Raw genomic sequence first — 13,537 nt, forward strand, 5'->3', positions numbered from 1 at the left:
TTTTAAGGTAGTGTTTTCTTCAGTGGTCCTTTGGACCTCCTTTTCCGTTTGTGTGATTCTGCCTTTGAAGGCATTCTTCTCCTCATTGGCTTTTTGGAGCTCTTTTGCCATTTGAGTTAGTCTACTTTTTAAGGTGTTATTTTCTTCAGTATTTCTTTGGGTTTCCTTTAGCCAGTCATTGACTTATTTTTCATGGTTTTCTTGCATCACTCTCAATTGTCTTCCCAATTTTTCCTCTACTTCTCTAACTTGCTTTTCCAAATCCTTTTTGAGCTCTTCCCTGGCCTGAGGTCACTTCATGTTTAACTTGGAGGCTTTTGATGTAGGCTCTTTGACTTTGTTGACTTCTTCTGGCTGTATGTTTTGGTCTTCTTTGTCACCAAAGAAAGATTGCAAAGTCCGAGTCTGAATCTGAGTGTGTTTCCACTCCCTGGCCATGTTCCCAGCCAACTTACTTGACCCTTGAGTTTTTCATCGGGATATGACTGCTTGTAGAGTATAGAGTACTTTGTCCCAAGCTTGAGGGGTTGAACTGTTATTTTCAGAGGTATTTCTACACAGCAAACTCTGCCACACCAGTTCTCCTCCCCCAAAACTGCCAACACAAACAGTGACTGAGATCTTAAGCAGACTCTTTACTCCTGCTCAGATCCGCCACTTAATTCCTCCCACCAGATGTGCCTGGGGCCGCAAGCAACTGGAGGCAAGCAGCCTCAGAGATGCATCACCTCTACTGCTCCTGTGGGCAGTGGCCGAACCTGGAACTCCTTTCACTCTGTCTCAGAAGTTTTTCCCACTAACCTTCTCTGTTGCATTTGGTGTTTGTTAGTTGAGAAGTCTGGTAACTGACACGGTTCACTGATTCAGGCCGCTAGGGCCTGTTCTGGCTGGCTCCCAATCTGGTTGGTCCAGGCATGGCTCATGCTGGGCTCTGCTCCTAGTTCCGTGTGATAGACCTTACCCTGCAAACATCCAGGCTATCCTTGGCTGGAGCCCTGCTTCCTTCTGCTATTTTGTGGGTTCTGCAGTTCTAGAATGTGTTCAAAGCCATTTTTATAAGTGTTTGGAGGGACCTGGGAGGGAGCTCACACAGGTCCCTGGTTTCCAGCCACCATCTTGGCTCCACCCCACAGTTTCACCTTCTAATATTAAGCCAGCACGGTATAAAGAAAAAGTGACAGTTTTCTGAAAATATTGTAATTGTTGAGTGTTTACAGCTAACTGAAATGTAAAGAATAAAAATCACATCATTACTATAGTGATTTGGATAACTGGGGAGAACAACCACAACAACAATATTTTATCCCCAAAGTCTTAGCACCTGTGCAGACTTTGGCAATTTCAGGTAAGTAAGCTTCCTCTGAACCTGTAAATTACTTAGATAAACACAATTTTTCTGTCTAGTCCTAAAGATAACCAAAGACTCAAAATATTTTTTTCTTTAACTATCGTAATTTATTACTGAAAGGTAGATTTTATTCAATATTCAATTCAATAAATATTTATTAAGTACCTAATATTTAACAGGAATTGTGCTACATTCTTGGGATATAAATAAAAAGAAAATAATCCTGCTCTAAATGTGCTTATAATCTAATGGGGAAGACAATGCACTAAAGGAAGCTGGGGGCTGCAGGGATGTGTCTGCTTCCTGGAGCTGAAACCAAGCAGAGCTGCAGATGGAAAGTAGAGTAGGTTGAGAAGTCCAAATGCTGCTATCTATAAAAAAAGCATTTGGCAGGGGCTTAGTCCTCTACTCTCCTACTTTCCAGTCAGATGGGAGTAAAAGCTGATGGAGGAATTTGAGAATCCAAGACTGAGTGATGAGATTTGAATGCTCAGCTTACGCACACACATGCACACACACACACACACACACACACACACACACACACACACACGTATGTATATATGTATGTGTGTTATATTATATTATTTTATGTTATGTTATGTTGTGTTATGTTATCTCATCTCAACTCATCTCATATATATGTCATATCACATCACATCACATCATATCACATCACATCATATTATTTATATTATATTACATTATATTACATTACATTATAGTATATATTACATTATATTAATCACAGTACAGAAATCAAGATGGCCCTACAAGCAGGAGGAGCAGAAAGGGAAAAGAAAAGGGGGGTGGTTAGAAGGGAGGGAAGAAGTATTAAGGGAACAGGGTAAAATAAGTGGGGGTGCTGAAAGGGAGGGAATATTGAGGGAGGTGGTGGTCAAAAGCAAAACTCTTTTGAGGAGGGGAAGGGAGAAGGGAGAAATAAGAATATAAACACGGGGCAAAATAGAATAGAAACTAGACACATTAGAAAGCATATGAATAAACGGAGTATTCCTTAAAATCATAAGTAGCGTCTACCTAAACCCATCAGCAACCATTATATGTAATCAGGATAAGCTACATTCATTCCCAATAAAATTGGGGTTAAATAAGGGTGTCCATTATCACTCCTATTATTCAATTTGGTATTAGAAACATCAGCTTTAGAAATGAGAACGAAAAGAAAGAGAAGAAAAAGAAATTGAAGGAATTAGAATAGGAAAAGAAGAAACTAAATTATCACTTTTTGCAGATGATATGATGATTTATCTAGAGAATCCTAGAGAATCAAGTAAAAAAACTACTTGAAATAATAAACAACTTTAGCAAAGTTGCAGGATATAAAATAAACCCACATAAATCCTCAGCATTCCTATACATTACTGACAAAGCCCAACAGCAAGAGATAGAAAGAGAAATTCCATTCAAAGTTACTGAAGGCACTATAAAATATTTGGGAGTCTATTTGCCAAGACAAACCCAGGGCCTATATGAACATAACTATGAAACACTTTTCACGCGAATAAAATCAGATCTAAATAAATGGAGAAATATCAGTTGCTCATGGTTAGGCCAAGCTAATATAATAAAAATGACAATTCTACCTAAATTAATCTATCTATTCAGTGCCATACCAATCGAACTACCAAAATTTTTTTTTACTGAGCTGGACAAAATAATAACAAAATTCATTTGGAAAAACAAGAGGTCTAGAGTATCTAGGATATTAATGAAAAGACATGCTAGGGATGGTGGTTTAGCCACACCATATATTAAACTGTACTACACAGCAGCAGTCATCAAAACTGCCTGGTACTGGTTAAGAAACAGGGGTGTGGATCAGTGGTATAGGATAGGTACAGAAGTAGGTGAAATCAACAAGTTTAGCAATCTACTCTTTGATAAACCCAAAGAAGCCAGTTTCTGGGCTAATAATTCACTATTTCACAAAAACTGTTGGGAAAATTGGAAAATGGTAGGGCAAAAACTGGGCATAGACCAATATCTTACACCATATACCAAAATAAAGTCAAAATGGGTTCATGATTTAGGAGTAAAAGTTGATACTCTAAGCAATTTGGGAAAGCAAGGAATAGTTTACATATCAGATTTGTGGAAAAGTAAAGAATTCATGACCCAACAAGAGATAGAGAGCATTACAAAATGCAAAGTGGATAATTTTGATTATGTCAAATTGAAATGTTTTTGTACAAAAAAAGCCAATGCAACAAGAATTAGGAGGGAAGCAGAAAATTGGGAGAAAATCTTTGCAACTAGTATCTCTGATAAAGGCCTCATTTCTAAAATATACAGGGAGCTAAGCCAAATATATAGGAATACAAGCCATTCCCCAATTGAGAAATGGTCAAAGGATATGAACAGGCAGTTTTCAGAGGAAGAAATTAAAGCTATCTACAGGCATATGGAAAAATGCTCTGGATCGCTGCTGATTAGAGAAATGCAAATCAAAACAACTCTTAGATACCACATCTCTCCTGTCAGATTGGCTAAAATAACAAATCAGGAGAATGATAAATGCTGGAAAGGATGTGGGGAAATTGGAACATTGTTGCATTGCTGGTGGAGTTGTGAGCTGATCCAGCCATTTTGGAGGGCGGTGTGGAACTATGCCCAAAGGGCTATAGAAATGTTCATACCCTTTGACCCAGTAATACCACTTCTAGGGTTGTATCCCAAAGAAATCACGCAAGCGGGAAAAGGACCCATATGTACAAGAATATTTATAGCAGCTCTCTTTGTGGTAGCCAAGAATTGGAAAGCAAAGGGATGCCCATCAATTGGGGAATGGCTGAACAAGCTGTGGTATATGAAGGTGATGGAATACTATTGTGCCATAAGAAATGGGGATGATGCAGACTTCATAACAACCTGGAAAAACCTACACGACATAATGCTGAGTGAGCGGAGCAGAGCCAGGAGAACGTTGTGCACAGCCACAGATATGTGGATTCCTTGAGGACCAACCCTGACATACTGCGCTTCTCTCAGCAACCTAAAGGGGCAAGGACAACTCCAGGGGACTCATGATGGAGAATGCTATCTTCATTCAGAGAAAGAACTGCGAAGTTTGAATACAGACTGAGGCACACTACTACATGCTCGCCTTTTCTGCTTCTCTTTTGTTTTTGGTTTTGGGGTTTTTTTTTTTGTTTTTTTTTTTTTTGGTTCTGTTTCTTCTTTCTCATGATTCATTCCATTGGTCAAAATTCTTCTCCACGACTTGACTAGAGCATAAATTAATTCAATGCGAAGTTATACATGACAGTTATATGAGACTTCATGCCGTCTTGGGGAGGGAGGGGGGAGGGAGGGGAGAAAAACTGGAACTCAAAACCATGTAGAACCGTGTGTGGTAAACTAAAAATAAATAAAAAATAAATTAAAAAAAAAAAGTATTTGTCTAGCAAAATGCTTTGTTAATCATTATGTGCCAGGTACTTAAATTATCTACTTTATTCATCATAGATTTGGGGGAGGGGGAAGGCAGTAAGTTTACCATGAAAAATAAATGGAAATTTATAGCTAAGCACAAAGAAATCAAAAAAGGTTAGTTTTTCAGCTACATAGGAGGCTTCAACCTATTTGTCATGAATATTTTCTACTAAATCACACCTTAGTCAATTCAGAACCAAATTGTTGCTTTTCAAGACCTTTTTGTCTTCTGACTCTGTCTTCCAGAATCCAAAGAGACTTGAGTGATACCGGGCATGGCATGTAACGTGCAACATTACCACCCCCCCCCCCCAAATTGCCTGTAATGTACAGTCAACAACTAACCACTGATTCAGCTATTTCTATATAGTCATACCACCACCTTGTTTGTGCAAAGATTAAAATCCACATTAAATTCAAAGAAAAAATTGTAATGGGATGACTACATGGTGTACAATAAAAATAGTGCCAACCTGGTTTGTTTAAATAAACTACTATTGCTGGAAAAAAAAAAAAAAAAAAAAAGAAATGAGAACGAAAAGAAATTGAAGAATTAGGATAGGCAAAGAAGAAAGTAAGTTATCTATCTTTGGAGATGATATTATGATTTACTTAGAGAATCCTAGAGAATCAAGTAAAAATAAATTACTTGAAATAGTAAATAACTTTAGCAAATTTTCAGGATATAAAATAAACCCACATAAATCTGCAGCATTCCTATATATTACCAACAAAGCCCAACAACAAGAAATAGAAAGAGAAATTCCATTTAAAGGTACTGTAGACACCATAAAATATTTGGGAGTCTACCTGCCAAAACAAACTCAGGATCTATATGAAAAAAATTACAAAACACTTTTCACACAAATAATGTCAGATTTTAATAAATGGAGAAACATCAGTTGCTTGTGGTTAGGCTGAGCTAATATAACAAAAATGGCAATTTTACCTAAATTAATTTACTTAGTCAGTGCCATACCAATCTACTAGCAAAACCTATTTTACAGAGCTGGATAAAATAGCAACAAAATTCATCTGGAAGTATGAAAAGTCCTTCATATCACGAGAATTAGTGAAAAGAAATGTTAGGGAACGTGGCCTAGCCATACCAGGTATTAAACTGTATTATAAAGCATCAGTCATCAAAATACTTGCTGCCAGCTTAAAAATAGAGTGGTGGATCAGTGGAATAGGTGAGGTACACAAGATTTAGTTGTTGATGACTATAACTATCTACTCTTTGATAAATCCAAAGAGTCCGGCTTCTGGTTTAAGAATTCACTAGTTCAAAAAACTTCTGGGAGAACCAGAGAATTGTATAGCAGAAACTGGGCATAGACCAATATCTTACACCATATACAAAAATAAAGTAAAAATTTTTACTCAGTTTAGATATGAATGCTGATACTATAAGCAATTTGGGAGAGCAAGGAATAGTTGAACTGTCAGATTTATGCAGAAGGGAAGAATTTATGACCAAACAAGAGATAGTGTTACAAAATGCAAAATGGATAATTTTGATTATGTTAAATTGAAAGGTTATTGTACAAACAAATCCAGTGCAACAAAGATTAGGTGGGAAGCAGAAAATTGGGACAAAATTTTTACAGCCAGTTTCTCTGATAAAGGTCTCTTCTCTAAAATATACAGGGAATACAGGCAAATGTATAGGAATACAAGTCATTCCCTATTTGAGAAATAGTCCAAAGGATATGAACAGGCAGTTTTCAGAGGAAGAAATTAAAGCTATCTACAGGCATATGCAAAAGTGTACCAAATCATGATTGATTAGAGAAATGCAAATTTAAATAAATCTTAGGTACCATATATCTCCTGTCAGATTGGCTAACATGACAAAACAGGAAAATAATAAATGCTGGAGAAGATGTGAGAAAAGCGGAATACTATTAGATTGTTGGAGTTGTGAACTTATCCAGCCATTCTGGTGAGCAATTTGGAACTATGCCCAGAGGGTTATAAAATGTGCATGCCCTTTGACCCAGCAATACCACTTCTAGGGATGTATCCCAAAGAGATCACACAAGTGGGAAAGGGACTTGCATATACAAAAATATTTATAGCAGCTCTTTATCTGCTGGAAAAGAATTAGAACTCAAAGGGATGCCCATCAATTGGGGAATGCTGAACAAGTTGTGGTATATGAATGTAATGAAATACTATTGTGCTGTAAGAAATGAATAACAGATGGACTTGAAAATAACCTGGAAAGACTTATGTGATCTGATTCTGAGTTTGGGGAGCAGAACCAGGAGTACATTACACAAAATTACCGACACACGTTAACTGTGATGACTGGCTTTGATAGACTTGGCTCTTCTCAGCTTTACAAAGTCGAAAGACAGCTCCAAGTCTCGTGATAGGAAAGGCTATCCATGTCCAGAGAAAGAATTACAGAGTCTGAATACCGATTGAGGCAAACTCTTTTTTCCTCTCTTTTTTCCCCTCTTCTTTTTTTGGTTTCGTTTCTTCTTTCTCATGATTCATTCCACTGGTTATAATTCTTCTGTACAACTTGACTATTATGTTAATAAATTTAATTTGAAGGTATATATGGAACCAAAAGCAGATTACATGCTGTCTTATGGGAAAGGGAGGAGGAGAGCGAGGGACAGAAAATTTGAAACTCAGAAACTTGTAGAATTGAGTGTTGTAAACTAAAAATAGAAATAAATTTTTAAAAAAGGAGCTCACATTTTAATTGGAATGGATAAGAGGAGGGCTCATATTTATGTTTAGTTCATGGTAAATAGAAAGGCCAGGTAGCACTTAGCTAGGGAAAGTACCAGGGTATATGACAAGTCCCATAGGAGCTTGAGAAATGACAGGACAGATCTTTCCACCCCTCACTAAGGTTAAAGTGGATTTAAAGGTTAAAGTAGATGGACCTTAGGAATATGTCTGACAGAGGGAGGAATCCTGAGCCCAGAATGCTCAGGACAGTGGGTGTCCTGCTTCTGGTAGGAATTACCCAAATGGAGCAATAAGTAATGATTGGGAGAAAGGCCCAAATCCTAGGTCCAATTCTTTTTTTTTTAATATATTTAGTTTTCAGCATTGATTTTAACAAGAGTTTGAATTGCAAATTTTCTCCCCATTTCTACCCTCCCCCCCACTCCAAGATGGCATGTATTCTGGTTGCCCTGTTCTGCAAGCAGCCCTCCCTTCTGTCACCCCACTCCCTTCTCCCTTCCTTTCTTGTAGGGCAAGATAAATCTCTCCGCCCCATTGCCCATGTATCTCATTTTCTAGTTGTATGCAAAAACATTTTTTTTGTCTTTGAACACCTGTTTTTAAAACTTTGAGTTCCAAATTCTCTCCCCTCTTCCCTTTCCACACACCCTCCCTAAGAAGTCAGGTAATTCAACATAGGCCACATGCGTATCATTATGTAAAACCCTTCCACAATACTCATGTTTTGAAAGACTAACTATATTTTGCTCCTTCCTAACGTATCCCCCTTTATCCAGTTTTCTCCCTTGACCCTGTCTGTTTTTGAAAGTGTTTGTTTTTGATTACCTCCTCCCCCATCTGCCCTCCCTTCTATCATCCCCCCTTTTTTATCTTCTTCCTCCTTCTTTCCTGTGGGGTAAGATACCCAATTGAGTGTATATGGTATTCCCTCCTCAGGTCAAATCTGATGAGAGCAAGATGCCCTCATTCCCCTCACCTACCTTCTCTTCTCTTCCTACAGAACTGCTTTTTCTTGCCACTTTTATGCGAGATAATTTACCCCATTCTATCTCTCCCTTTCTCCCTCTTTCAATATATTCCTTTCTCATCCTTTAATTTGATTTTGTTTCTTTTAGATATCATCCCTTCATCTTCAACTCACTCTGTGCCCTCTCTCTCTCTCTCTCTCTCTCTATACATATATATATATATATATATATATATATATATATATATATATATATATATATATATATATACACACATACATATATACATACATACACACACAAATGTGTATATATATATATATATATATATATGTATGTATGTATATATATGTATGCATATCCCCTTCAGCTACCCTAATACTGACGTCTCATGAATCATACACATCATCTTTCCATGTCGGAATGTAAACAAAACAGTTCAACTTTAGTAAATTCCTTGCAATTTCTTTTTCTGGTTCTTTTTCTTGATTACCTTTTCGTTCTTCTTTTGATTCTTGTGTTTGAAAGTCAAATTTTCTATTCAGCTCCAGTCTTTTCACTGAGAAAGCTTGAAAGTCCTCTATTTTATTGAAAATCCATATTTTGCCTTGGAGTATGATACTCAGTTTTACTGGGTAGGTGATTCTTGGTTTTAATCCTAGCTCCATTGACCTCCAGAATATCACATTCCAAGCCCTGCAATCTGTTAATGTAGAAGCTAGTAGATCTTGTATTATCCTGATTGTGTTTCCACAATACTCGAATTGTTCTTTTCTGTCTGCTTGCAGTATTTTCTCCTTGGTCTGGGAGCTCTGGAATTTTTTCAACAATATTCCTAGGAGTTTTCTTTTTGGGATCTATTTGAGGAGGTGATCGGTGGATTCTTTCAATTTCTATTTACCTTATAATTCTGGAATATCAGGGCAGTTCTCCTTGATAATTTCTTGAAAGATGATATCTAGAATATTTTTTTGATCATGGCTTTCAGGTAGTCCAATATTTTTTAAATTATCTCTCCCAGAACTATTTTCCAGGTCAGTGGTTTTTCCAATGAAATATTTTACATTGTCTTCCACTTTTTCATTCCTTTGGCTCTGTTTTATAATATCTTGATTTCTCATAAAGTCACTAGCTTCCACTTGCTCCAATCTCATTTTTAAGGTAGTATTTTCTTCATTGGTCTTTTGGACTTCCTTTTCCATTTCAAGGCATTCTTCTCCTCATTGGCTTTTTGGAGCTCTTTTGCCATTTGACTTCATCTACTTTTTAAGGTGTTTTCTTCAGTTTATTTTTCAGTATTTTTTGCATGTCCTTTAGCAAGTCATTGACTTGTTTTTCATGGTTTTCTCACATCCTTCTCATTTCTCTTCCCAATTTTTCCTCTACTTCTCTAACTTGCTTTTCCAAATCCTTTTTGAGCTCTTCCATGGCCTGAGACCAGTTCATATTTTTCTTGGAGGCTTTTGTTGTAGGCTCTTTGGCTTTGTTGACTTCTTGCTGTGTGTTTTGGTCTTCTTTGTCACCAAAGAAAGAATGCAAAGTCTGAGACTGAATCTGGGTGCGTTTTTGCTGCCTGGCCATGTTCCCAGCCCACTTACTTGACCCTTGAGGTTTTCAGTGGGGTATAACTGCTTGTAGAGTAAAGCATTCTATTTTCCAAGCTTGGGTGGATGCGCTGTTGATTTCAGAGCTAGTATAGCCAGCTCTGCCATGCCAGCACTCCTCCTTCCCCAAGAACCCCCAACCGGAACTGGACTTAAATCTTCAGCAGGCTCTTCACTCCTGCCCCTGTCTGCCACTAAATTCCTCCCACCAGATGGGCCTGGGGCCAGAAGCAACTGCAGCTGTAGTTCTGTAGGTGCCCCACCTCCGCTGCCCCCTGGGTGGTGTCCGAACCGAGAACTCCTTCTTTCACCCTGTCCCCACCAGCTTTTCCCACTAACCTTCTCTGTTGTCTTTGGAGTTTCTGGGTTGAGAAGTCTGGTAACTGCTGCAGCTCACTGATTCAGGGTGGTAGGGCACGCTTCACCTAGCTCCTGTTCTGGTTGGTCCTCATCGCCCACACTGGGCTCTGCTCTGCTCCTCTCCACTCCCAGCTCCCTGCCGGATAGACCTTATGCAGAGACCATCCGGGCTGTCCTGGGCTACAGCCCTGTTTCCTTCCACTATTTTGTGGGTTCTGCAGTTCTTCTCTGTTGTCTTTGGTGTTTGTGGGTTGAGAAGTGTGGCAACTGCCACAGCTCACTGTTTCAGGGTGCTAGGGTCCGCTCAGCCTGTCTCCTGAGCTGGTTGGTCCACGCCACCCCTGCTGGGCTCTGCTCTGCTCCTCTCCGCTCCCAGCTCCATGCACGAAAAGCCTCACCCAGCAACCATCCAGGCTGTCATGGGCTGGAGCTCTGTTTCCCTCTGCTATTTTGTGGGTTCTACAGTTCTAGAATTGGTCCAGAGCCATCTTTCATATGTTTTTGGAGGGACTTGTTGGGGAGCTTACGCTATTCCCTGCTTTCCAGCCACCCCCAGGTCCAATTCTATTAGCTAGGTGAACATTAATGGGCTACTCTTGTATCCTCAGTTTTTTGTCATTGGAAAATGAAGCCAATGATACCGTCATTAATGAAATCATAGTATTATGGTATCCAAGAATTTGAAGGATTCTCAGGCATCATCCAGTACAAGTTATACGTAGTGAAAGAGGTAGCCTGCTCCCTCCAGCCCCCATGTCATGCCTGACAAGTGGCCACATTATCTCCATTTGACCAACTTCAGTGATGAGGAGCACATTGGTCTCATACTGTTTTTAAGTAGTTTCTTCTCTTAGGTCAAATTATATTTCCCTCTTTGGTTATAATGGAGCTCGCTCATACTGGCTCACCCGAGTAGATTGTTAAACTTTCAGCATGAATATTTAGACCTCAGAAATCAGCAAATGCTACAGAACAGAGCTTGATTTATTGATTTGTTGGTTATCTAGAATTAAGAAGGTCATAGATAAATTTTAATTATGCAGATTAAAATTTAAAAGTGTGTCATGTTTACATTTGTATTCCAGAGCATTTTGTCAAACATTTAGCAGAACACCTCTGCCTCCCTCCAAATTTATTTTTTGCTGATTCATTTACTTTGTATAGGTGTCTATTCCTGTATCCATAAAGCAAATGTCACAATACTGATGGTAATCATGAATATGCCAGTATAGTTCTGAATAGCAAAATATGAGACTCTCTATATAGAAGGCAGAAGAAGTAAAACATTTATTCAGACACTAGTGGATCAAATCCCAAAACCAATAACTCTAATTCAATGTAGCCCCAATTGTATCCCCAAACCAGTATTTCCACTTCATTATAACAGCAAAGAAATTAAAACACAACATTACAGCAGGGAGTAAAGACATCCCATAAACTTTCCCTCTGCTGGTTCTTTCCCATAAATACTCACTCACAATTCTTAGTTGTCTGCTTGCCTATGTCCTCTCTTCCCACAGTTCTGAGAGCTTACAGTTCGGAGAGCTTAAAGGCTTGCCTCAGAGTGAGTATGTATATACTCTTTTTAGGGCCAGAGGGCTTCACACCTCTGGTGAACTAATTAGCAAAAGGGTGTGGGCCTTCCTACAAACAAGCTCCCTACAAACAAGACTTCCCTTAACTAGCTCCACTTGAGGCCTATTAAGGGGATTAATGAGTAGGGAAGATCTTTGAATCACATTATCACCATAATTCCTTCTTTACCTTTAGTGCTTTTTATGCCAATATGAACGACACAGGATAAGAAAGTGGAGAGTGAGATTTGATCTGTACTTTGGAAGGAGTCAGCCCCTGGATTACATTGATGACTGACAGACTCATTGCATCATGGCTTTCTTACTCAAGGCATTGCTTTCTGTTAGGTTATTTTCTGCTTTTAGATGACTGACCTTCCTCCTATCCCCTATTTTTTGAATGGTCTCATTTTCATAGTGCTCAAGTGCTCATAGCTTCTAACTACAGTACTCTTGAGTCATTTAAAGGTGGGCTATTATAATTTCCCTCTATAATATGATGCTTATGACCATGTGGTACAGCATCAACTTCTTAGACAGTTGTCCCACTGTAGATTCTGGCCTGATTTATCATCCACCATTCCTCTTGGATTTAACCCAAAAATGATTGCAGCTCTAGACTTCATCTGCCTACAGGATAATCTTATTTCTTATCACAGGTCCACTGATGTATGAGTTGTGTTGATTTTAAGATGGCTATACTTTGGTTATATTGCAGTAGCTTATCATGCTACTGACTACACTGATGATGTGACTGATATTTAGGTGCAGCTCTGTAGTTTGCAAGATAATAATAATTATTTTTCTTTATAATTTATTAGCATAGATGCTTAACAGCCTTGTTAACCTGAATGTCATAACAATTGATGAGGCTTTAAAATGCCTTAATGAAAATTTTTCAAAATTTCTTTTTAGCATTTCATTCACTTCATATCTGTAGATTCTAGAAATAGAAATACGTGAAGGTCAACAGAAGCACAATTGCAGAGATTGTTTTCTTTTAAAATGTTCTATCTAAGCATCATTAATTCTTTTTCTAAAACTTTTAAAAATTTTATTTGGTTAAAATATTTTTCTCTCTCTCTCTTATACCTCCTGTCTCCTTCATTGAAAAACAAAACAAAACAAAAAAAATGAAACAAAGTAAAAATAAAGAATGTTTCACGAATTTACTAGTCATTCTTTTGCAGGGAGCATGCTCATCTCAGTATCATTCCTGCTTTTGTATATGTACTGCTAAAGTGAACAGTCATTAATTCTTAAGGAAGAAAAAAAAATCTTCCTTCCTTATAGTAATTATTTTGACCTCCTAAATTAGAGGCTGGGGTTCTATAGAACTAGAAATAACTACTTCAGGGCTATGATTGGAAAAATAATACGAAATTCCCTTCCACAAGTTTTCCCCTTTCTCCAAGGTGAAGAGTTATACTAGGGAAATGTAAAAGCTATCAAGACAGTTTGGCCTGCTGCCTTGGTCTGTGAAGGACTCAGTATTAATCTGCCTGTTTTCAGGAC

At 38.2% G+C, this 13,537-nt stretch overlaps 1 non-coding gene across 1 annotated transcript; it reads right to left on the bottom strand.

Annotated features, from left to right (window-relative positions):
- Positions 1–13,167: 13,167 nt before the first annotated feature.
- Positions 13,168–13,269, bottom strand: LOC118832423. The gene has a single exon (XR_005009187.1). It is a non-coding gene; the product is annotated as a U6 spliceosomal RNA (small nuclear RNA).
- Between the last annotated feature and the right edge of the window lie 268 nt (positions 13,270–13,537).

The sequence above is a fragment of the Trichosurus vulpecula genome, chromosome 9 (assembly GCF_011100635.1).
Source record: "Trichosurus vulpecula isolate mTriVul1 chromosome 9, mTriVul1.pri, whole genome shotgun sequence".
In the NCBI taxonomy this organism is placed as follows: Eukaryota; Metazoa; Chordata; class Mammalia; order Diprotodontia; family Phalangeridae; genus Trichosurus; species Trichosurus vulpecula.